Genomic DNA, 26663 nt, shown 5'->3' on the forward strand with positions numbered 1-26663 from the left:
AATAACTTACAACCCTCAACTACCAAATTAACCGACTGGCGGAAGTGCGATCCCCGTGCCTTCCTATAACACCGAAGGTTTCACATAAAAACTATAGTCTATATCTAACCTCAATTAGACTATGCACTCAGCATCAGACCCCATCAACCATCCTCCGCAGGGCCAAAAATCTAAGGAAGCCAGCAACTATGTTCCATTCCCTTTCGGTTTTCCGATTAACTTGCAGATCAAAACCACAATAGATCCTCGCAACTTCTCTGGCTACTTTGGTAAGTTCAGCTTCATACATGGAGCAGACAATATAAGATAAGGCGCACATCGTCAATAGCCCTACACTCCGGACACAAGTCTGAATTAATCAAACCGAAATATGACAATAAGAAAAAAACAGTGGAAAAGGAAAAAAAAGATAGTCAATAGTTCTTTTTACTCACAAGTTAGACCATCTTTCTAAAAAAAAAAGTGTGTTGATGAAGGGAAAATCGAAATGCATTTATTCAAGTAAAATTATTTACGTAATTCAATTATTTACAAATTTTACTTCGTCTCCATGACCAACACTTCAAAAGTCCATCATCCTTGTTCTGAGTATAATTTCCACTCTAATAGAAGCATTTCTGATGTTTAAAGAAATGATTCTACAATATGAAGTCTGTTTTCTAAAACGCAACTAATTCTAGTCTCATTTGATCATTAATATCTACTAATCATAGATTATTATGTCCAACTTCTCCAGTGCTTTCCCATTTTATGTTTATTTTATACAAATATTGACTGTTGGTAATAGATAATTAGGAAATTATGAGATCTTGTTATTTATTATTATTCTATAATAATCAGATTATGAGAAACGTTGACGACAATTACGAGTATTTAATACTCGTATAACTTCAAATCGCATGCATAGAAAAAATATAATTATAAGGTTCACATAAGTTATTTAGAAAAAACTATAATGAGATCATCAGAGAGAATAGAGATGACAATCATCGAAACTGATTCATTTTGTTGGAATATTATAAAAAAAATTTCGCATGTATCGAATTAAGAACCATTTTTTTAATCAAGTTGTTGACAAATTAGTTTGCTTATAGGCATGTTTATCTTATATAACACGTTTTAATATTTAAAAGTTTCTGTGTACTGTTTTGTATATATTAATGTAAATCTTTACTTAATTCTGCCCGTTAGTGATTATTTTATATGACAATTGAGGTAGAAATAATTGCTTATTGTCATAAATTACATATTTGTTGTAATTACAAAAGATTACTAACACAATAAGTATTATTATTCTAAAGACATTGAGCTAATTAGAATTGTTATTATTCTATACAAGGAATAAAGGCTTAAATAGATATAACTCCCGTATCTCTTAGAATTTATAAATACCCTAATCTATTCTAGTAAAACATACGTATTTTATTATGACGAAAATAATTTTATTGCGAAAAATGACAATATTTATGTAAAACAATACTTGTGTGTGTGTGTGTGTGTGTATATGTATATATATATATATATATATAGAATGTGTATGTGCGTGTGCGCACACACAAACACGAAGTTAAACAAATCTTCCATATCTATTCTACAGTTTTACATTTTACTCTAAGTTATATTGACTCAAAACTTTACTGATCTGAATACATATTCCACCACCTCTGCATGCTTACAGAACCCACTTCTAAGCTTACTTATACACAGATTTCAGAACGCCTCCTTTTCATTTGCTCAAAATCCGTAGCTCTCGTCTAACTCTTCTCATTATATACAGAAGAAGGATCAACTCCCTGATTGCAACTTCACGCAGATGTTGAAGTGAGATGATCAGCATTTTAATAAGACCCTAGAATATGTCAAAAACTCCCGCAATAGAATTTGTTCACTTTTAAAGAACTACACACGCTACTTTGATTTTACTTTTATTATAAACGATATAGTTTTATTTTTTAATACCTCTTTAAAAGAAAAAAAATTATAATTACTCGTACATATCCGGACTCTGTGACGAGGTGGTAGCATCTCTATATTCCACTAAATCATTATGTTTGGGTGTTAAACGCCCAAACGTTTAAAACTGAAAAACCGTCGGGTAGTTTTTTTAAATTTCTTTTAGTTTTATTTTTTATATAATAAATTTAGATGATAACTGTCGGAGTAAATTTGTCTGTAAAGATCTGTTACAGAACTGAGTGCATATCGAATTGTAGAGTCATTTTCGCTAAATAAATCACATTTTGTTTGAGATAGTTATATTATTTCTGCAAGTAATATTTATAAAAAAACTGGCAATATTTTCCTGACATTGGTTATTTATGCAGTAGAAAAATAATGATACAAGAAAATAAACCAAAACTTTTTTAATATTCAAAAAATCGATATTTTTAAACTTTAATTGGCTCGCCCACACACAATACTGCCACCAAAATATTTTTTTGACGCTATTACTGTGCCTAGGAAGACATAAAAAAATTCTGTTAAAAAATATGCAATGAGTAAAAAGATATCATTTTTGGGGAAGGTTGTTCCTACTAAAGTTCTGTTTTTCAATGTCTTTTAGAATTACAATATTACTTCAATTTAAAATTGAAAGGGAGTTGCAGGCGCCATGAATGTTTGGATGATGAGATGTTACACCGAAAAAAGCTGACAACAAAATTGTAATACTTTTCTAGCATTGGCTATTTATTCTTATTTACTGGAAAAATAATGATACATAAAAAAGTTTAAAAATTCAAAAAATCTATATTTTTTTACTTCCCCCTTCAAAAAACTACATCCAAAGAAAATCTTTTGTCTATGTTTACTATGTTAAATGGAAGAAACTAAAAAATTTCACTGAAAAATGTATTCGTAGAACAAATAAAAAGTTATCTAAGGCTTTTTTGGGGGTGAATGTGAATTATGATAAAATTTTAATGTAATGTTATTATTAAAATTTTAAATAAACAAAAAAGTTTTAAAATATTCCAAAAATGGATATTTTTAAACTTTGATCGGATCCCCCTCCCAACCAGTATTGCCCCCAAAGAATTTTTTTTTGTTCATTACTTGCGTTACTACCATGCTTAAGAAGACAAAAAAAAATCTGATTGAACACCACATGACTTCCTTGTACGCCTATTAAATTACATATACACATTTTTTTAAAATGAAAAGTACATAAAATTTTGTACTTCTGATATTTATAACTTCTGATATTTTTTCATTTTTTATTTTTTTATTATTAAATTATTATTTACCGTAAAATGTTTTTCGCAATCAGAGGTTAATTTTTTTTTTTTTTTTTTTTTTGTTATTTGTGGGCGATAAACGCTTGGGCGTTATCATCGCCTCGAACCTCTCACAAAAGTATCCCCTGAGTGCGATTGGGTCATGTCGCAGAAGATGAGTCTCCTGGAAACACATGACAATCGGATCATGCAGCTGCGCTAGTACTCCAATATCTGCAATGCGGGACCGTACACCTCGAACATTCCACTGAATAATGTTCATAAAATTAAAATAAAGTAAAATATATAAATATAATGACAATAAATAATAATAAACATAATAAATATACTCAGGAAACTATACAGAATTCAGTTGTACGTGATTCTATTTTTCTTTTTTGTGTTCTTTACCCTAGATAACTCTGACGCCTTTGGGTCGGGAGGTTCCTCGACCATATCCTCCAGTATATGAGGTGACGGCGGAGGAGATTTACAAGAACGGGATGTCGCTACTGACATCCCAGAGTGGGCGGCCATGCGGGTCACTTTCGTGGGGACCTTGTTAGTCAGCTTACTGTCGTCTGTGGTAGCCTCTTCCCGTACCGGCAGCACGTTGGGAGCAGGAACTTTTTTATGGACCACACTGTTGGATTCAGTTATTGCGACACAGGACTTTTCATTCACCCTTGTCAGCCCGGAAACAGTGGCTGTCGGCAGCACTTTGGGAGTAGGAACTTTTGTACGGACCACACTGCTGGGTTCAGTTGTTGCAACGCAGGACTTCTCACTCATCCTTGTCAGCCCGGAAATAGTGGCCGTAAGCGAAGCAACCTGATCAGAAAGCTTCTGAACGAGCTTCTTAAGTTCCGTACAGGATCCGCACTGTGGAGTATGAGCAGGTGAAGCAGTCTGTTTTGACGCAGCAGTGGCGAAGGACACATCAGGTTGAACGAGGCTCCGTGAGTTAACCACCTTCCTGTACTCCCTGCGTGCAGCCGGGAAGGATAGTTTCTGTTCAGTACAGATCCTGAGAATCGCCTTCTTTTCCTTAAAAGTTGGGCAATCTCGGGAGCGAGCCGTATGCGAACCATTGCAGTTCGCACATTTTCTCTTTCTTCGCAGGTAGCGTCATTGTGGCCTTCAGTAGCACATCGAGCACAGACCTCTGACCTCGAGCAAGATGTTGTAGTGTGACCGTACCTTTGGCATCTGAAACACCGCCGTGGGTTGGGAATGAACTGGCGTACCCGAACGGAGAGGTAACCCACTTTAATCCTCTCTGGAGGAACAGGAAGACCGAACGTCAGTATAAGGGACGGCGTCGGTTCTTCCGTCCCGTTCTGCCGTTTCATCATACGTCTCATCTCTACAACACCTTGAGTACTAAGTTCGTCAGTTATTTCCCTCAAATTCATTTCTAAAAGGTCACGACAAAAAATCACCCCTCGGCTGGTATTCAGGGTCTTGTGGCATGCCGTACTTACGATTATGCCGCCCATATTGGTCAGACGTAACAAAGATCGACTCTGCTCGTCGTTATACGTCTCTACCAGAATTGTCCCATCACGTAATTTTTTAATGTTCTTCGGAGAACCAATACACCCTGTGATGCATTTACTAATCAGGAAAGGTGAGACCTTTTGAAGGGAGCCACCCTCCTGATTATTCTTAACAACAACAAAGCGGACATTCTTGCACCTAACATTCTTCATTGGCTGTAGCAAAATTATCCTCGTCAGACGAAGCTGACCGAGGCCTTTTCACAAGACTTAAAGTGGTGGTTTTTCCAGATGGACCACCAACCATCATAGAATTGATTGTAGGAACTGAAATTTTGGTTCCACGAGAACCGGCGATTCAATAGACCACTCCAGCAGAGCGCACGCGTACTGGAGCTAGAGCTAAATACAACTGGGTTTGCTCTGGTGCCCAGAGGACATCGTTCGAGACTCACTACGTAGAGCCATTCACCCATCGGCACGATAGTTCCCACCTTGGGTTACGGTTGCAGTTCGTACGATGTCGCAACACCATCAAGTGTAAGTGAGAGAGAAAACTGTGTTGGATGTTGTTGTGTAGCCGATTAAATGTATATGTTGTAATTCATGCAGTGTACCTGGTGTAGCATACGTGTATAGTGAAAAGTATTCTGCAGCCAAGTGTGTAGTGGGAAGAAAAGCTGCAGAGGCTAGGCCCGTGAGGACGCCAACCCCCAAAGTCTTAAAGAATAAGACTCCCCTTCGGGGAGAGGTTAATAATTATCAATAAATCAATATATTTAAATTAAAAAAAAGGAGATAAGTCTGATTCAAACCGATGTGCCTTCCCCTTTTAAGAGCCAGTTATTTCCTTAACTAAAATTTCATTTGGCTATAATTCTGGAACCAATGAAAATAAGTACCACTTATCTATCATACATCGTTGAAAATTTCTCAATGAGGGCTTATTACTGCAGTAAATAAAAATTAAAAAATTCAAATATTTTTGGATTTTGGGCTTTTTTGGACACTTTTGCTTCATTCGATTGCAATCAAATGAGGAGGTGCATAACTAGATGTTACAACAGTCCTAAATCCAAAATTTCAAACATCTACGGCTAATCGTTTTTGAGTTACGCGAGATACGTACGTACTTACCTACAGACATCACGCCGAAACTAGTCAAAACGGATTCAGGGATGGTCAAAATGGATATTTCCGTTGAAATCTATAAACCGACATTTTTCGCGATCACAATACTTCCTTTACTTCGTACAAGGAAGTAAAAATGGTAAGACAAGCATTGTCTTACCATTTTTACTTGACAAGCTATTTATTAACATTACCATAGACAAGCAATTTATTTGTGTTTAAATCATTCTGTAAGGCACTTAAAGTACATCGGGTACTGTGAACTGCGTACTGTAACGACAATACGCAGTTTTTTTGTGAATTTTAGTTTTAATGTGATCGGTTTGCTAATGAATTAATATACCGTTGTTATTTACAATAGAAAAACACGCTGATATGTATTCACTTTGGGTGTGTGTAATGGTAATGCTATAGCTGCTGCAGTAGAATATTGAATTACGTCTTCCGTGTCGCAGGATTCCGGATCCTAAAACTATCAGTGCGACTTTTTGCAATCTTCGGGAAACAGGTTCACTATCTAGTATTTGTACCACGAATACACGTTCAATATCTAAAACAAGTTTTATCTCTATGAAAACAGCAGGTTCAACATCTACATCCAGGATACAGTCCGCTTCGCTTAGAGTTCTACAACTGATGGAAGACAAATCGACAGCTCTACAAGTATGTTTTGTTTATCGACGAGGCAAATTTCACTCGACATGGCGTTAACAACTTATTCAATGAGCATACATGGGCAAAAGTAAATCCTCATGAAACGCGGGGGGCGGCTTTCTTCACAATCAGCTGTTTGGATCGTTCATATTGCCTGGCCGCTTAAATGCTGAGGTCTACTTGCTTTCTTCAAGAATTGCCGCAGCTGCTTGAAGCTATTCCTCTAGCGCTGAGACGCAAAGTATACTTCCAGTTCTATAGCGCACCTCTCCACTTCTCTTGTACCGTTTTCACACAATCCCTGAGAGATGAATCTGTCGTGGAGGTCCAGATTCCTGGACACCAAGGCCGCCTCATAACACCTTAGATTTTTGCGCTGGGAATGATTGTAAAGTATTTTATACAAAACAAAAATACATTCTCGTGAGGAATTAATTGTTCGCATTATGAATTAGGCTGAGTAACTTAAGGACGACCCTGAAGAACTAAAAAGAGTAACAAAAACAGTATAGAAGCGTTCGCATAAATGTGTTGAAAATGGCGGGCTCATTTTTAAACATTTATTATAAACTGGTACGTATAATTCACTTTGGTCTACTGTACTATTTCTAAAAAAAAAATGCGAATTTTTCTAACTTTTTTTTATACCCTTTTGTTCAGAATTAAATTCTCTACAAGTTTTGTTTAAAAGTTTTACGTGTATATTACCCATTCAACAAAGCTATTGTACGTTAAACATAAAAAAACATGTTTATGTTTTTTATGTTAAACATAAAAAACATTCCCCCTATTTATTTCTCAAAAACTACTGCAGATACGATTTTGGGACCTATTTTATTCAATCTTTCAGGTCATAAAAACATAAAAAATTACTAATTCTTCTCCTTAATTAACATCCTAACAATTTCATTACGACCTCATTTCATCGGGCTAGCTGAAATCAGAGCGAAATATTTCACTAGCCGAACCTACATGAACCTTTTTTCATTATTTTTACGAGTAGAATAGGTTATGAAAGTCTCGGGTGAACTTCGTGATGCATACTGTATAATCAATCGAACAAGATGAGGACAATTCTGGTTTTTTTTTCAATTTTTAATTAGTACTAGTGGCCCCATGCTGCTCCGCAGCGTTATAACTACAAACTAATATAATACATTTAAAAAACTCGGCTAAAAACCGAGTTCTCTTTCCTATCCTACCACAGCTAAAATATTAGCTCAAAACCTATTTCCAGTCTGCCCAGACGTTCTACTGGACAGACTGATTCTTTTTTATTCTGTTCGGTATAGCACGAAATGTCATCAAGCATCGACGGAACTTAAAAGTGAATTTCCTGAGTAATAACCTCGAAAGTTCTTCATTTAAGTAATAAATGAGGATTTTTTTTTAAATTCTCAAAGGAGACTCAAGTTTCGGGTCCGATGACGCTTAATATATGAGTCACTCGAACAGAATAAAAAAAGTCAACCCGGCCCGCCCAGGCAGATTGGAAATAGGTTTAGAACCCGTGTTTTTTAATATATAAATTATTCACAGCTTCATCCGCAATAATATTTGTATATAATAAAATATTTTAATTTTATTTTAAATAAATTGATGAGAAGTTTTTTAAATGGTTCAATAGTATATTATAATTGGCAACAAAATCATATGGTCCTTTTTTGTAAGCCGAAGTATTATGGTTCAGTTACACGAAAACAATCCTTTTGTCTGGGTTAATAGAAGTAGATACTGTTATTTTTTTAAGAATTAATAACTATTCTTTTTAGCAAAAATTATATATTTATAAATATAAATATAAGTTAAAATATCAATTTTCTAAATATCAGTCTACATTTCATACTTATGAACACCAAAAAAGGATTTGATAGTAGATTTTTGTATCTTGAAAACTCGTTCTCACATTTTCGAGAAGTCCCAAGAGATGATAATATACTTCAAATGGGAATATACAAAAACATGTTGTATTTTACAAAGTAATTTGAGTCTTCTTCTTGTTAGAGATGAATTTACTTGAAATTGAATAATTTTTTTTTTAGGATTCTCATTTATCAAATCGTACGAATCTTTTTGTTAATGTGAAATATTTAAAAGGAAAGCTTAATTTAGGTGAGCGATATATTTTTTATTAGAGAACGCAAAGTATATATTGCATACGAATATCCAAACAAGGTTTCGTTGTAAATTAATACTAACAATGCTTATCAGTTCTTTCTGAAAAATAAAAACATGCTTTATTTTCATGTTATCTTTACTTTTCAAATAAAACTAAAGGAAATACTCATTTTTAATATTAACCGTGTCCATTATCTCCACTTCTGTCGAGATTTTTTTTTTTTGTAAATGATTATACTTGAACGATAAAACTTATTCAAAGAAATTTATAGAATGTAGTTATTTTAATCAGGCGTAGCAAATTTTTACACAACAGAAATCAATATCTGCTACAAGGGCATGAATTAACAAAGCGAGTTCTACTACAGAAATTAAAATAAAAATTCAAATAAAGAACGTAATGGAAATATCTGTAGTAATTGATTTTAGAACGTTTAACTATAACAAAAATGTGGAGGTACTTCCTTTTTACTATCGCATTTAGTTATATATATAATAAATATACAACGAATTTAATATTTAAAAATTAGTATGTACAAAGAACACCCGCCAGGCGACTGACTCGGAGAATGATGACTAAATCATTTCTTACTAAAAGTTGTACTGGCCATCCCACTTTGAAACGAAAATTCGTTCACACATCGTTTCGCTTAATAGTGTAGAATATTGCTTTAAATTTTAAATGAAAGTTGGAAAAAGGCATTTGGCTGTAACTGTGTTACAAAAAGATAAAATATCAAATGATTAAATTAAAACTAGACCTTGTTTTATTCGTATTTGCAAAAAACAAATTTTTGACAAATACTCTTTCAGGATGCATTTACTGCAAAACGAAAAAGAATAAATAATCAATTTCCGTCTCCTATTTTTTTAAAATGCTTTTCTTTAACTTACAATGGTGTCCTTAGATCTTGCAACCTTAATTAAACTCATTTCCCGTCGTCATAAAACGGTGAAATTTTACACGACGACGTAAGTCGGGTAGCAATACAATATTCGACTGTTAATATCATATATTTTATATATAGAACATTTATATATAAGTTGTAGGAGATAAAAGGGGAACATCTTGAGGAAGGGAGCTGAATCGAAAGATGTAGCTTTCGATTCGGTTGATTTTGACTGTCGATTCAGTATTAGTAGATCAGGTGACTGTTGAAGCGGATTTTAATATAACCAATCTAAATTCAGTTTCTAAAATTTATATACGCTAATCATCTTATTTACTTACAAATAACTGATATAATTTATAATAATGGTAACTAATTCTCCAGGTTATAATATAGAATAAAACTACAGTGGAAAAAAAACCAAAAAAAAGCTTTTTAATCCGAGTTCCTTTTCTTTCTTCAGGGAACATTATTTTATTTTTTACTAACTTACGGGTGATGCACTTTATTGTATTAAATTATTTAAATAGAACAAGAACTTAAGCAAATAAAAGTGAAATTCTGACAGACTAAAAGCAGACACGTTTTCAAAAAAAATTTATATCATCTTTATTAAATGTTTTGTCTGTTTCAATGTTAAATATTCACTGGAATTAATAAATTCATACTTATCCTGTCTCAACGGAGTAACCTTTTTAAGAGAAGCTTATTTTCAGAGTTATTGTCAGAACGAATTCAAGCTATTACGCAATAGATTCGCAAAATACATGTGAATTAACTAAATCACCTTTAATCTAGATCCATACTTTGAGAGATGATATAAAGGAAAAACCTAAATGTCTTTTCGTAGAACGTCAAGCATCACTAAAATCGTGTGGAATGGAATGGAATGCAAAGTTGGCAGGAGTCTATTACTCCCTACTTTATCGCAGAACCTGGACAGAGTCCCTTGCTGCTGGATCATTCTAATCGGGCTTGGTTTTTAAAAAGGTTATTTTTTAATCTCGGATCTAATTTTTCAAGTTTTGTCTATTATTATTTTAGTGAATTTAAGACGGATTTAATTGCATTCCAATCCGTTGTTAAACCAGCGTTATCGAACCCATTTCATGGGCCGACCGCGGAAGGCTAGGCTTATAAAGCCTGTCCTCCCGACGTAATTCCCCTTCAGACCGTCCACTGAAGTCCTTTCGGTGCTAACTCTTAATAGGCTAGCAGGAATACGCCACAACGGGGCACTAGCTATAAGGAGAGATCAATGCGTCCCCTTTTCCGGAGGAGTCGCAATTGCTGGGATATTTTGTCTTACTGTAAGTTTTTTTTTAAATTTAGACCGCGTTTTTGTTTTATGCGCGACTTACCGTGTTTGACGTCTTCAAACTATATAACTCGCGAAAACTTTTCACTCGCGACCCCGGAAACGCGTCTGACGCACTATTCCGTTTATGGCTCATGCGATATGGAGGCCCCTAAGCCTGGTTTGTCGATTTTCGGCTACCGCACCGCACCATCACGGTGGTTCGTCCAGTACGGCGTGAGGCCGCTTCCTTACAACTGTCGGAGTTGGGTCCTCTCGGCAGATGTCCCGAAGATGACTGTGTTCGGACACAGCCGCTCTCCCGAACAGTCTGCGCGCCTGCGCCACCCCCACCTCGGACACGGATTGAAATCTCGCATCAGATCGGAGAGTGGCGTTCCTGACGAACCACGGAGCTCCAAAGATCGTCCGCAACGCGATGTTTTGGACGGCCTCGATCTTCTTTTGAAGCGAGGAGCTCAACACTGCCCCCCATGCCGGGTAAGCATATGTTAGAATCGGCAGTACGTACAGCCGAAAAATGAGGAGCTTAGTTGCCAGTGGGTACGGGCTGGCACTGTTCAGCACTGGGTATAGCGAGGCTCTGGCGGCCTTAGCCCTCCGGGTCGCATAATTTACATGTTCGCCGAAGGTAAGCCGCCTGTCCAACACCACCCCCAGGTACTTAACTGTTTTCTCAAAAGGGATTTTCTCCCCTGAGATTTCCAGCTCTCTGGTCGGTTTACGTGTCTTGCATGTGAACATCACGGCCACCGATTTTTCACCGTTGACCCTGATTCTCCACATGTCGAGCCACGGTTCCACTAAGTCCAGCTGCCTTTGGAGCCTCCGGACCGCGTAATCCACATTTGCGGATTCGTAGAAATATGCCGTGTCGTCTGCGTAAAGGGCCGTTTTGACCCCTTCCGACAGCGGCATATCGTTCACGTACAAAGTGTACAAGAACGGGGAAAGTACTGCTCCTTGGGGAACCCCAGCGGCTATTTCTCTGGTAGAGGAAATCGTTTCCCCTACGCGCACGACAAAATGTCGGTCTAGCAGATATGACCGCATCAGTCTGACATAGCGGTACGGGATCGCCGATCGCGCTAGCTTATAAAGCAGCCCGCTATGCCAAACTTTGTCAAAGGCCTTGGCCACATCCAGAAAAACGGCTGCAGTCACCCGTTTCCTGTTCAGGCCTCCGACAAGGTCGTCTATTATTTTTACCAGTTGGAGGGTGGTTGAGTGACCCTCCCTGAACCCAAATTGCTCGGGCCGCACTTCTCCCTCCATGTATCGCCTCAGTTTTTCGAGAAAAATCCTCTCGAACAACTTAGACAATACCGGTAACAGGGAGATTGGCCTATAATTCCGTGGGAAAAGTAAACTTTTCCCCGGTTTGGGTAAACATACGACTTTGGCCGTTTTCCAACAATTCGGGAAATATCCAACGTACAAAATGGACGTGAATATCACCGAAATTGCTGTAATCACGGAGGCCGGTATGTTCCGGAATGCACGGGCGCTGATCCCGTCGACACCCGGGGCCTTGTCGGGGCTTGTGGCCTTAATGGCTGCGGAAACTTCCTCTTCAGTGACTTGGTCAATCTCTAGAGGGGCGTCCTCCACCTGTGAGAAATAATCTACAAGAAAGGATTCCATCTCGGTTGTGTGCTCGTCGTTCGGGGAGGGAGGGGGGTTTGGAGTGAACTGCTCCTCCAAGGTATCGGCGAATACCTCGGCCCTCTCCGCCTCCGAGTATGCAAGAAAACCTCGCTGCCCCACAACCGGATGGCGAGGCTTCTTCCCTTCTCGCAGTCTCCTGTTCAACCTGAACACCGAGGAGATGTCGTCAGAGACCGAGGCGAGGTATTCGTTCCACGAATCCTCTCAATGGCTTGTCAGCAGTTGTTTTACCCTGTCCATTTGATTATAAAAGGCCCGCTTATCAGCGGGGGACAGGGTGATTCGATATCTCCTCCTCAGTCGTCGTTTCTCCGTTATGGCTTCGGAGATATGAGGAGGGAGGTCGTTTCGAACAACTGCTCGAGTTTTGGCCGATGAGCTGCCTGCCAGGGCCTCGGTCATTGACGACGTGACGCGCCCGACAGTGTCGTCGATTTCCTCCGGGGTGTTCAGGAGCTCAGGATTTACCGGCCTGTACTCCCGCTGGAGGGTCTCGTAGAACCTTTTCCAGTTGACTGACCTTCGGGGTATAGGCGGGGGATCTCGGCCACCCCCTGCCTGACCTAGTTCCAACAGGACAGGGGAATGGTCCGAGCTGAGGTCTTCTATCGTTTCAATCATGAATGGGAGGGTACCCCCCTTCATGACTGCGATATCCAGCACGTCAGGCCTAGATCTGCCTGAGCGATGCACGAACGTGGGCACCTCAGGGCCTACGACGACCAAGCGGCGGGCTCTCGCCCTTTCGTACAGCAATCTGCCATTCGGATTTGTCAGAATGCTGTTCCATGACACGTGTTTGGCATTGAGGTCGCCCATGAGTATCACGGGCCCATCCCAATTTTCCAGCACGGCATCCAGATCTGCGCCGGTTACCGCGTCGTTCGGCTTGCTATAAGCCGAAACCAGCCGATACACCGTGCCCAGATGCTCCACATGCACACACGTTTGCTCCATCACGTTTGTATGAAGAACAACGCGCGTATGCATGTGGCGTCTGTGGACTAAAACCGCAGTTCCACCAGAGGTGCGAGATCCGGGTCGAACTGGCCTATCCGTCCTATATGTAAAATAGTTCCGAAGGGTCAGTTGCTTGTTTGGGTTCAAGCACGTCTCAGACAACAGTATCACGTCTATCAGTAGATCCTCGGCCAGACAGCATAGTTCCTCCGTCCGGCCTACTACTGAGTTGGCGTTCCACTGCAAGAGTCTGAGGGTGGGCCTAACCATACCTTGACAGTACAGCCATGAGGCACTCTATTAAGGACTGAATACAGTCCTTGAGAGATTTTGCCTGGAGCAGGCGTGGCAAAACCATCATGATATCTGGCAGGATATCCTTCACTGTCATCTGCGACAGGAAGTCCATGCCAGTGGTCTCCAACGGGGTAGCCGGTTTCGGATTGCCGCTGGGGGTGCCTTTTGGCGCGGCCGCCCTTTTGGTGGGGCGCGGAGCCACAGGGGCCGCGGTGTTTTTAACAGCCTGCTTGGCCTTCCCAGCCGGAGCAGGCTTTGCCTTTCCCGTCGAGGAAGGCTTGGCCTTCTTCGCCGGGGCCGGCTTTGCCTTTCCCGTCGAGGAAGGCTTGGCCTTCTTCGCCGGGGCCGGCTTTGTCGCCGCCTTTTGTTTTACCACCTTCTTGGTGGTTGCCGCCGGTTTTGGCTTGGCGGGTGTTGGGGAGGTTACCTCCCCTTTTTTCACGACCGCTTTGGCCACGGGTGCCGGCACCTCCGGTTTGGGGACTGTTTTTCCCCCACCGGCAACACGGGCCCAGCTGCGGCCGTCCAAAGTCGCGGGCTTTTTAAGTCCCTTGACTTTGTTTGTCTGCTCCTTATAATAGGGGCAGCCCCTGTAATTGGCCGGATGTGGCCCCTTACAGTTGACGCATGAGGCTGGTTCCTCACGCGGCTTGACGCAGGCAGAAGTGTCGTGGTTTCCACCACACTTTACGCATTGCTGGGCCCTCTGGCAGTAATTGGACGAGTGTCCAAATTTCTGGCATCTGTGGCACTGGGGTGGCCCCCCTCGTGACACAAATGCAGTCACTGCGACCTTGCAGTAAAAAATACTGTCAAGGTCATAAATGGCCCGGGCCAAAGGGGTCCTCTTAAGGGCCACTAGGCAGGTCGGGGTTTCCCGACCGTCCCTTGTGAGGAGCTTCTTAACCGAAACCACCTCATAGCCAAGGGAGGTCAGTTCCTCCCTTACTTCCTCCGGGGCAGCCCCATAGGGGATCCCCCGTATAACCACCTTCAGCTCCCTGTCCTTCGGGAGCTGAAAGGAGTGAAAGGCGATTCCCTTCGAGTGCAGAAAACTCTGCACCGCCCGGTAATCCGCCTCGCTGCCCAGCTGCAGCCTTATCGAGAGCCCGGTGCTTTTAGCCACCAGGCGCCCCCCAATCCTCGACTTTATGTCCCTCGCCAATGCTGGCCACTCTTTCGGGCAGTCCAGCATTATCGGCGGGATTTTCTCCCGCCTGACGGTAGCAGGCTGTGATGGGGCCCCATCATCAGCCTGCGAGTTGGCGGCTGCTGCAGCCTTGCTACAGCCCGCTACGGGCTCCGCCTCCATAGGAGGCGCGGAGTCCCGGCGTTTCTGGCGCTTCCTAGCGCCAGACCCGCTTTCCTCTCCACCGTCGGACAGTTCCGTGGTGGGAGAACGGGGTGGAGGAGGCCTTATTTTTCCTTCCATTGAGGAAAATAAGGAAGAAAAATTTAAAAATTAAACTTAATTTACACTTCTTAATCTACACTTGCTGTAAAATAAAATCACTGACAAGAAAATCAATTAAAAAATAAAATTATTTTAAAAGTAGCACAATAGTCCTATAATAATAGGCTATTTACTTAACGTATTCACAATGACTACAAGAGTTCACTTTACATTATTAGAAATATTGAATAGTATAAAAGTAAAATTAAGAAAAGGATTATCCTTTTCTTAATGTGACTGGCCTGTAGTCCAGGTAGCTGGCCGCCCGGCTGATGTCCTAGCAGACCCTTCTCACATTGTCTGGCGACGCAGGTAGAAGAACTGTTGAACACCTGGCTGGACTGGTTACAACTGACAATTCACAGAGCACAACAAAACACAACCTTTCACTACAAGAGCCAAGGATGGAATCTAAAATCGTGTGAAACCAACATTTATTTATATAAGAACACAAAGTACCAGAAAATTCAAGAAACTAACGGATGTTTCAAAAAGGACGGAATCCTAAGACTAAAAAGGTAGAAGTCACGCACAGGTAAATTTTATTTCTCCCTACATGTCAGTTGGCTCAAGGTTAGCAGCTTGTAACAGTTGAAATGCCCTTCTTATGCACTAGTGCTACACCAATATACATTCTTCTCTTTGTGTTAACTATATTGTTTTCCAAGGACGAACGTGTGTTTATTATTGAGAATTACTGCGCGTATAAATCTTAGGAATGAGTGAAAGACAAGTCGCGGATAAAATTTCCCAATTCTTCAGTTCCTAATAAGTCGACAACATCGCGTTTGATTGATAAATTTCGTGAGAACGTTAGTGTACAAGATTGGAAAAGCACAGATCGCCCATCACTATTAACAACAGAAGTTCTGGAGGATGTGTAAGAATGTTTAACTCGCTCACCCAGAAAATCGCTCAGAAAGTTATCTTCACAGGCTGGGCTTTCACTATCTACATCTTACAAGGCTACTAAAAAATTACAAACGCACGGGTGTCGTTCAAGAAATGAAAGAAGTAGACCAGGGAAAACGTATACATTACGTTTTCCCTGGTCCTTTCGTTTTCTTGTTGATGACAAGTTGGTTTCGTTCTCTTGTTGATGACAACGGTATTGAAATTTTGGAGCGTGTTTATTTCTGCGACAAGACATGGTTTCACTCGGATTTTAGATTTACACAATGTCGGTTCCAACGGGATAACGCAACGCGTCATACTGCTAATGAAACGCTGGATATGATACGGGATGTTTTGGCCATCGTTTGATATCAAAAGGGTTGTGGCTTCCAAGATCCCTAGATGTTATACCGGCAGGCTTTTTCCTTTGAGAGTATTTAAAAAGTTTAGTTTTTAAAAACAATCCTCAAACGCTTGACGAATTGAAGACTAACATTGAAAGTGAGATTTCAAACATTATTGAGCAAACAATACGAAAAGTGGCTACAAAAGTAATGAAACCTGTTCGAACCTACTTCGGGATTATAGGAAATCATTTTGAACACCTATCTACTGTAAAGTTATTAAACGTAATTTGAATATTGTTGTATAAGTATTTTATTAACATTAATATTTTTGTAATAAATTCACGTCGTCCTTTTTGAAATACCCGTTATTAAACAATCGAGAGACTGGTGTCGCGTCAACTAGTAACCATTACAGAGGCTTTCGCAAACAGTATCCAAGCGGGTTGTACCAACTTCGCTAGATATCACATCCTACGACGTTGAATTGAATTTTTTTATTTATTTTCCTAATGTGTACGTTACAATCTGTTCAACTAGTGAACAATCAGCTACTACCCCACGGCCCAATGAGATGAGAATGACATGTATGAAATGTAAATGAGGTATAGTCTTGCACAGACTCAGGCCGACCATTCCTGAAACCTGTGATTAATTGAATTCCAATAACCAAAGTACACCGGTATCCACTGTCTAGTATTCAAATCCGTATAAAAGCAACTAACCTTTACTAGAATTTGAACCTTTGAACCATCGACTTCAAAAATCATCTGTTAAACAACTTATTTTGTGATGAGTTTACCAATAGACCAGTCCGGTGGGTTGAATTGAAAATAGAAGTAAAATTACGAAACTTTTGTAATATTTCACGGCGTTCTTGTGAGGAAGTCACGGCTCCACGGTGCACCGTAGCGCACAGTTTCGCCCACTTATCTAACGACCACAAGACTGTGATTATGACTTCAGAAACGAGAAAAAAAAAATTTTTCCCACAATACCTACTTGGGCAACCACATAATTGGTTTGAATAAGACCAAACATATCGAAATTATCTTACCTACCTAAGATGCATTAAATTATGCGAAAAATTTACCTACCAATCGAGAGAAATTTTTAGTTACGGGATTCATGAGATCCATATCTTTCTGCCCCCTTGAATAATCGGACCGTTCTTTTAAATATTACCAATGTCCCATTTACAGAAATCATCGTGTTTAATTTCATCCAAATTGGTCCATTTACTCTGGAGATATTAAGAAAAAAACGCAAAGACAAAAACATACATAAAAACATTTATGTATGTTTGTGCGATTGTGTATGTTTGGTGTGCAAACACCAAACATACTCCCGGCGTCGAGTAATTAGCCTTTATTTTTGACAAATCTATACACGGTCAAACGTCGGTTTTGGTATCATATTTATTATTAGATACGTATGTCACATCCTTCCGAAATTGCTTAAAGTTAAAATTTTGTTTTTATTTGTTAGATGGGGCCGTAAAACGTCAATATCAGTAAAACTCCGATGTGTAAAATGTGACCTGATTAGCAATCTTTCCTTTACGTAATTTACTGTGTAGCCATATAGTATAACTAAGTAGCTGAAATGAAGTTGAAATAGATATTCTAGGAAGTTTTAAAACTATTTCATTTTCTAGTTGGGCTTAATAAACAATTCCGTTTGTAATGGTGATTAATTTAGACGTAATGAAAAATATACTCGTGTGCGTGTTTGTACGTACATTTTTTATATGTTTGCAGGGGATGTGAATCATCACATAATGAGTAATGCTACACTCTTTCCTGTCAAAAATTGTTAATGAAAGATTGTATAATATTTCATATACATTCTTTTTTTTTGAAAATGTATCAAAATTTAGAATTTATTAACAATTTAATACATCATTTAAGTGTGAATTTTTACTTTAAAAACATCAAGTTCTACAAAAAATTTAATAAACAATTTTCATAAATTATGAGAATCTTAAAAAACTTTTCATCTCTTAAACATAGAAAAATGAAATTTAGAAAATGCTTCTACCCTGGAACAATTAAACTTTGATGTGAGACCGCTAACCCCCAAGCCCCCAGAGCGGAATAACTAAACGTTTTTAAATGGACAGAATTATAAAAGTTTTGAGTTGTACCCCCTCGGGGCCTCTGGACGTTTGGAGTGCAATGGTCATATTTTATGAACACCCGGTATATATATATTTTTTTTAATCCATCCGCCTAGGGGTACGTTAGATCAATTTATTTCCGTGTGTTTTTTATCTTTTACGTTGGATGGTTTAGATTTTCCGGATAATTCAAATATAATATTTCACCATTTTAGTATCAATAAAGTTGAGAAGATATCTAATGTTGAAAAGAACGTCGGAGAGGGGTTTTCTTGAAAATTTTGCTCGTAAGAAATTTTTTTAGCTTATCAAAAAAAACAATGGAAAGAAAGTTGTAATACTTTCCTGGCATTGATTACTTATTCTTTTATAGTGGAAAAATAATGATATATGAATAAAGTTACCTAAAATTTCTTTTTTGTACTGGAGGTAATTTATGGTAAAGTTTTATTAAAAAACGTCATGTTATGTTATAAGTTTTAAAAATTCAAAAAATCCGTTTTTTTATTTTTTCTTCATCTCCGAAATTATCTTCCAAGAAAATTTTTAGATTTTTCTACGTTTACTACTTTAATGGAAGAAATTTAAAAAAAATCCACTGAAAACTGTACAACCAATAAAAAGTTACCAAAGATTTTTTTGCGCGTGGGGTGAATTATGATGAAATTTTATTGTAATATTATTTAAATTTATAAAATTTAAACTTTTAAATAACTTTGAATAATATTAACACCGTAAATAAACTGAATTTGTTTTTAAATCGATATTTTTAATCTTTGATCGGCTTCCCCACTTAGAATACTGCTCCTAAAGAATTTTTTTTGTCATTTGTACTACTACTATGCCTAGAAAGACAAAAAATCAGTTAAAAAATATGTAATAAAAAAGATAACTTTTTCGATTTTTGGAGAAGGGAGAATTTTGGGCAAACGTTTTTTAAAAATGGTAAGACAAACATGCATTCATATACTGAACTTAATATAAAGTGGGGTCTTGTTTGCAAAATTTTGAGAAAATTAACTCCAAAATTTTACCAACAAATTGCTCCATATACACGAGTCTCTATACAAAATTTCATCAAATGAAGAGGTATTGCGGAAAATAGATGAAGAAAGAAGCATTTGGAAAAATATAGTTAAAAGAAGAGACAGACTTATAGGCCACATACTAAGGCATCCTGGAATAGTCGCTTTAATATTGGAAGGACAGGTAGAAGGGAGGAATTGTGTAGGCAGGCCACGTTTGGGGTATGTAAAACAAATTGTTGGGGATGTAGGATGTAGAGGGTATACTGAAATGAAACGACTAGCACTAGATAGGGAATCTTGGAGAGCTGCATCAAACCAGTCAAATGACTGAAGACAAAAAAAAAAAATCAGATGTAAAACAGCAATTACTGAGCAGAATAATCCCATTTTTGAATATAATAAAAGTGTAAAATCAATTAAGCCAAAGTCGGTGTAAAAGTCAGCCAAAAGTCCACTTTCTGATAGTACTATTTATTGTATAAGAATCATGATAAAATTTACACTGACAATTCCAGATAGATACTGACAAAGTTAAACGTGCACTTAAATTCTTATTACAGCATAATGCCTTAAATAAAGATTTCAGATCAAATTATTACTATAATTATTGCCTTTTAAGAAAGATCATGAAAAAAATAACCCTCAAAATGAAGAAGCACAATCATTTAATACTTTAATCTGATCAAATTAAAGCAAAAAATTCTTAGAAATTAATCCAAACGTTTTTATACTGTGAAGTTCATTAATCAAGTCAGTAATAGATTCCTCGATGAGTCAGGCAATAAATTAAGTACTGCCATTGCGTCAGTTTGTTGTGCAGCTTTTTCAACAACTGAAAAAATCAGAATTTTTTTGCTGTCAGTGATTGATTATAGTCACGTTGGAGATCCTTTTTACAGAACACGTGTGTCAGAGAGTGCTGAACCCTAACTTAGAGAAGAAAATACTGTTTACTTAGCTATAACTGAACTTTCAACGATTGCAGTTCAATAATCATTGACTAGATTTAATTGCGATGCATGAAAAAAACAAACTATCGATGGTCACACTGACAAGGATCAACTCTCTGAAGGATTTCCAATCTAAAAACTGCTTAAATTAACTTCTTCAAAATTTACAACTATGGTATTCCAACTGCAAATTTTTTGTTTGCAGCTATTAGTTCAAAAATTGAATCAGACACAACTTATTACTTAAGTTACATTCTAGGGGAACAAAAGCTCATAAAACAAAGGGTAAAGCAATCTCATGTTGTATGTCTTTTAAAAACATCGATGAACTTCATAAAATATTACATTGTAATCTGAGAATAACACACATTTTATTTAAGTTTATTAAATGTATACTTTATAACGCCAATAACAATTCAAGTAGAAGAAAATCAACCCCCCCCCAAAAGAAATTATTTTCCTAATTTATTTATTTTTATTTTCCTTCCGATGTTCAATCTCAATTGAAAATACTGAATTCAACGCCTGCAGTGACTCAACAATTATCAACATTATATCATACTCAAAATGCAATCTCTGTAAATTCACTCCAATCAAATATTCCTTATTACAATAACAACGATGAACGAGCAGTTATTTTATCAACAAGTAATTTGCAATCGATAATTGAGAATATACCTAATATTGATGATTATATTGATACCAACAATCAAAACTAATTAGAATAGAACTGAACTGTTAAAATTTATGATGTTCAAAAGAAAAACTGCACCACCACTTAAGTTTGAACGTGAAAAAAGAATGGAAGAACTTTCATTCTATTTCCTGTATCTGATGAAAAGAATGTTTCAGCAAAGGAAGAGATACTACTCTTACTTTACTTGATTGTACCTACTACCTTAATTGATTATTTTCAGTTCGAACTATGAATAACAATTTCAAATAAATAATTTATCTATGTTTTGAATTATCAGTTGTTGAGCATTTTAGAGCATAAGGAACAGTCTTTGTTTCTTGTCGTATGAAATAAGATGACCACATGCCACAAGGTATGGTTGATAATATACATTTAACTACATAAAATATAAGAGGATCTGCTTCGTATTGAGATGATGCTGCGCAGAATTACATGATACAGTCTTTAGTATAAGTCTACCAAAATGGTCTATTACAATTTCTTGTCAGCCAGATACAATCAAATCCCTATTTATAAGGGATGATTGTCATCATCTTAGTCTTGAGAATGTATCGTTCAATGAACGATTGGAACTGGTACAGAAATATCCAATAGTAAAATCACAAGACATTTCATGCTTCGTGTTGATGCGGTAACAAAATTTTTAAAGAACAAAAATAAATGCTTAAGTGGTAAAATTGTAGACTTTTGGTATAGAACAGATTTTAAATATACAGGAAGTCCTCATTTACACATGATGATATGGTGTGAAAATATCCCAGATTTCCAATTCCTGAAGGACTGGAAATAATTGTTCGAGTAATCCCGTGTTCTATAAATGTTGAAAATGCTGAATTAGTTGAACGAGTACAGTCTCACAAATATTAAACCAATTGTTGCAATAAGAGTAATGAAGCTTGTTATCGTTTTGGCTTCCCGAGATCAACAACTGATGAAACTACTTGTTTAGATCCTGATCTAGCCATGACCAATAGTGGACGTTTTTTGTATATTAAAAAACGTTTTGGTGAAAAAATGATAATTATAATAATCACATTTTAAACGTTTGAATCACAAACATAAACATCCAATCTTACGATTCTGTAGAAGCAGTTAAGCTGTAAAATATGCTAATAAATGTGAACTGAAATATTTACTGTCATAATAACTGGTGAACAGTTCAAAGAGTTAAACCGTCAAAATAACAATGTTTGGAAACAATTATTCACTGTTACAATGACAATATTATCACAAGGTTTGGTCAGTATTCCAAAAGCTGCTTTCTGACTGCCTTTTACCCCTGAAATGTGTTCATGAAAAACACTTTTCGTTTATAGATGTCATCCTGAGCAAAGATTTAGATTGCTGAGATTCAGCGAAGGCAAAACATCAGTTTTAATAACATTTTTGATCGCTGTCAGATGAGAGCTAATGAATTGGAAAAAAATAAGTTTATCTGAATAACTGCCAATATGAAATTATTTCAAATGTATCTTGGCCCGAAGATGATGGTGATATTGAACTGAGAAATCAAAAAGAGTACCTAAATACAAAGATTACATGACAACACATGAATGTGTATAAGAAACAAGTTATTAAAATCTTATAGTTTGTCATGTTTCTTTTCATAACAAAAGCGAATTGTTGTTAGGAAAGAGACTGTGGAAGTCTGTTTTTCCATGGAAGTGCTGAATCAAGACCACGACAACAAAATGTATATATGGAATAATATGTTCACATTGAACAAGTTATTCAACAACCCGTAGGTCAAGTTGAAGCACTAACTAAATGCTGTAAGTGAAAGCGATGGAGATGCAAGACAACCTGTGAATTTACAAACTGAAGATCAAACATATCAGAATGATGATGAAGATTTTAATGATCCTATTGTATTGCCTGATGAAATCTTTCTTGCTGGCATACGTAGCCTAAATATTTAACAAAAAGAGCTTACAAAGGTTATATATTTAAGTGACTTGATAAAGATAAAAGAAAAGAAAATGATTTACCTTTCTTTCATTCATTTCAGATGTGCTGGTAAAGGTACATCATTTCAACGAACTCTTATTAGGAAATATCATGAAATTATCTCCAGTCAAAGGTCAGTGGTGTTTTTAAAAACCTTTTTAGTTAAATGCAGAAATAAATTTATGGGAACAATTTTCATTCAATGAACTTACAATTAATAAACATCAAAGAAATTATGATATCGACTTTGTCGAACCCCTGAACAATCTACATTTTGATGATGAACTAATAACGGCACAATTAGAAAATATGTATGAAAGATGGTGCATTAAAATTTAGTTGATGATTTCATAAATTATGAAGCTATATAAACTTTTTTTTTAACCTACGGGACCACTGTCAGGTATTTCTTCAGAGGATGAGATGAACGATTTGTAGCGTGTGTGAAAATGACATGCCTGACCAGGATTCAAACCCGGCACCTCCGGATGAAAGGCCGAGACGCTACCACTTGCGCCACGGAGGCCGGTGTAAATTATGAAGCCATGGAAATTATTTTGATTATTAAGTTGACGCTTATAATTCAATTCAAGAATAACTGAGTTGATTTCTCAGAAAAATCAAATTTATTCTATAAACGCTGTTATCAAATCATGTAAAGCTACAACAAATAGGAAACAACTATCAAGCAACATCATTCCAGCAGATGTAATTAATTATGGAGGATTCTTGCACTTCATGAAAATAGTGGTAAGATCTAGAGTAATATTAAAACGTAATCTGTTTCTGATGGCTTTTGAATGGCACAGGAGTATAATAAGATTTAAATGGCCTGCTCTTCATCGTGATCAATTAAAGATTGATAAATTACCTGATGCAGTATGTATTCAATTCGATGATAAAACAAGTGGACAAAGATTAAAAGACAATTATGATGATTTAATTTCAATACCACCAGTATGTTCAACATTTCAAGTTAAAAATGGCTTCGGTAATGTCAATGAAAAAAGTTAATTTTAAGCTGAGCTGTTACAATGCACAAACTTCAAAACACCATGATTTCTATAATGAGTACTGTTTATGTTTCTTAACTTCATTCTTTTATTATATGTTCATGTGTTTCAGAATAACTCCATTGTCAAATCTTATTGTATTGGTACTTTTAAATTTCTGTTAGTCTTTGTATAAAGTTTAGTCAACACCCCTCCCTTTATTTGACGTCATGCCCTATCTGACCCTCTCCTTGTTTATTATGTGCAAGGTGGGTACCGAAAGTGCTCATCGACCGACCAATACAAACAGCAAAGAATTTGCAGTGTACGAGCATTTTTGGACCGCTATCGACAAGATGGAGATGATTTGTTTTTTCACATTGTTACGGGCGACGAGATGTTGATAACCTACACCAACGATCTAAACAACAATCAGTGCTGTGACGCCATTCAAAAAAGTTTAAGCAATCTTCGTAATCAAGTCGAAAAATGTTGGCTACAGTTTTTTGGGACGAAAAGGCCGTCATTTTGGTTAATTTCATGGAACGTGGATCAGCAATTACAGCAGACATCTACTGCGAAACGCTCACCAAATTTAGACGTGCGATCCAAAATCGACGACGCGGGAAACTGTCGTCCGGCGTAATCCTTTTTCACGACAACGCGCGTCCTCACACCGCTGTCTTAACCAAGAAGAAAATTCAAGATTTTCCTTGGGAACTTTCTGACCACTCTCAATATAGTCCTGACCTTGCACCTAGCAGCTACTTCCTCTTCTTGCATTTGAAAAAGTAGCTTGGTGGACAACGGTTTGAAAACGACGAGAAACTCGACTGCTATTGTCAACTGGTTCAATTCCCAGGCGGCGAACTTCTATGCAGAGGGGTTAAAGAAACTGGTGCAGCGTTACGAAAAGTGCTTAGAACTGAATGGCGATTATGTGGAAAAGTGAAGTAGATATGTAGTAAGTAAACTAAAACTGTTAAGTAAAAACCTTTTTTCATGAGTTCATTTTTTTTAATGACCATTTTGGTCATTACTTTACTTTATGAACTTTACTTTACTTTACTTTACGGCCCTTACTTTATGAATATGCTTCGTATTATTTATTTGTAATATATAGCAACAAGAGGCTGATACCCAAAACACAGTTAATGTGCATAATAAATTTTGTGACGTGTGAAATATTCCATCGCTAATCGGGACTCGAATCCGGAACCTCCGCATGAAACCCCTACGCCACGAAAATCGGCAAAAAATAGCAGCGAAGATTTGATTTGGATGGTAAAAGAATATAAAATAAGCTCAAAAAATTAAGAAATAATCTCAAAAAAAATTTAGAGATAAATAAAACAATTTCAAAAAACCCTAACGGAAAAAAAAAGATTCTTAATCTTTCTTTTTATTTCAACGTTTTGAAATCAGCAGCAAATGAAAAACAAAAACATAATTAACTAAGTAACAGTTAATTTCACGCCAACATAAAAAATAGCATTTTTTAAATTTATTGAGAAAATAATGTTACTATTTACTAGGTTTTACTTTTAGTTACTAAAAACAAATGGTTTCTTCACTGCGGCCACGCGGTCCCCCCAACCCCTTCTCAGACACACGTGTGTCTGAAGGTTAATAATTACGTGGAGTGAATAATTTCTGTTTACTTCTTTAAGAAAATCGCCGCCCCAAAATCGCGATCGCGAATAGGTATCACCATTGTAAGTTCCCTATTACCTTCCTTTCCTTTCAAGAAAGAAGAAAGAGGGAACGAGCCCAGCAGTCACAAGCCCAGCAGCCACCTGCCCAGCAGTCACCTGCCCAGCAGCCACTGACAGCATAGAAGAACGAAGAAACCTGCACTTTCCCCCGTTCAGCCCTTCGGGGCTTCGGATATTCCAAGGTTAATGGTATGTAACTTCGGTTACTACCAATTCTTGGAAAGTGCAGGCCAAAGAAGAACGAAGAGGTCTTCGGAAGAAGAAGAGGGAGAAGATGAAGATGAAGGAAGACCAGCCACTCGTCTCAACATCACGGACTGGAGTCCGGAACAGAGCCCAGCAGAGATGCGTCCTGAAGGGCAGCCATACCAGAAGCGGATAAAGAGCTTCTACACAACCTCTCCTTTAAAAAAAAAAAAAAAACTTACAGTAAGACAAAATAACCCAGCAATCGCGACTCCTCCGGAAAAGGGGACGCATTGCTCCCTCCTTATAGCTAGTGCCCCGTTGTGGCGTATTCCTGCTAGCCTATTAAGAGTTAGCACCGAAAGGACTTCAGTGGACGGTCTGAAGGGGAATTACGTCGGGAGGACAGGCTTTATAAGCCTAGCCTTCCGCGGTCGGCCCATGAAATGGGTTCGATAACGCTGGTTTAACAACGGATTGGAATGCAATTAAATCCGTCTTAAATTCACTAAAATAATAATAGACAAAACTTGAAAAATTAGATCCGAGATTAAAAAATAACCTTTTTAAAAACCAAGCCCGATTAGA

The sequence above is a fragment of the Lycorma delicatula genome, chromosome 1 (assembly GCF_047948215.1).
Source record: "Lycorma delicatula isolate Av1 chromosome 1, ASM4794821v1, whole genome shotgun sequence".
NCBI classification, from domain to species: Eukaryota; Metazoa; Arthropoda; class Insecta; order Hemiptera; family Fulgoridae; genus Lycorma; species Lycorma delicatula.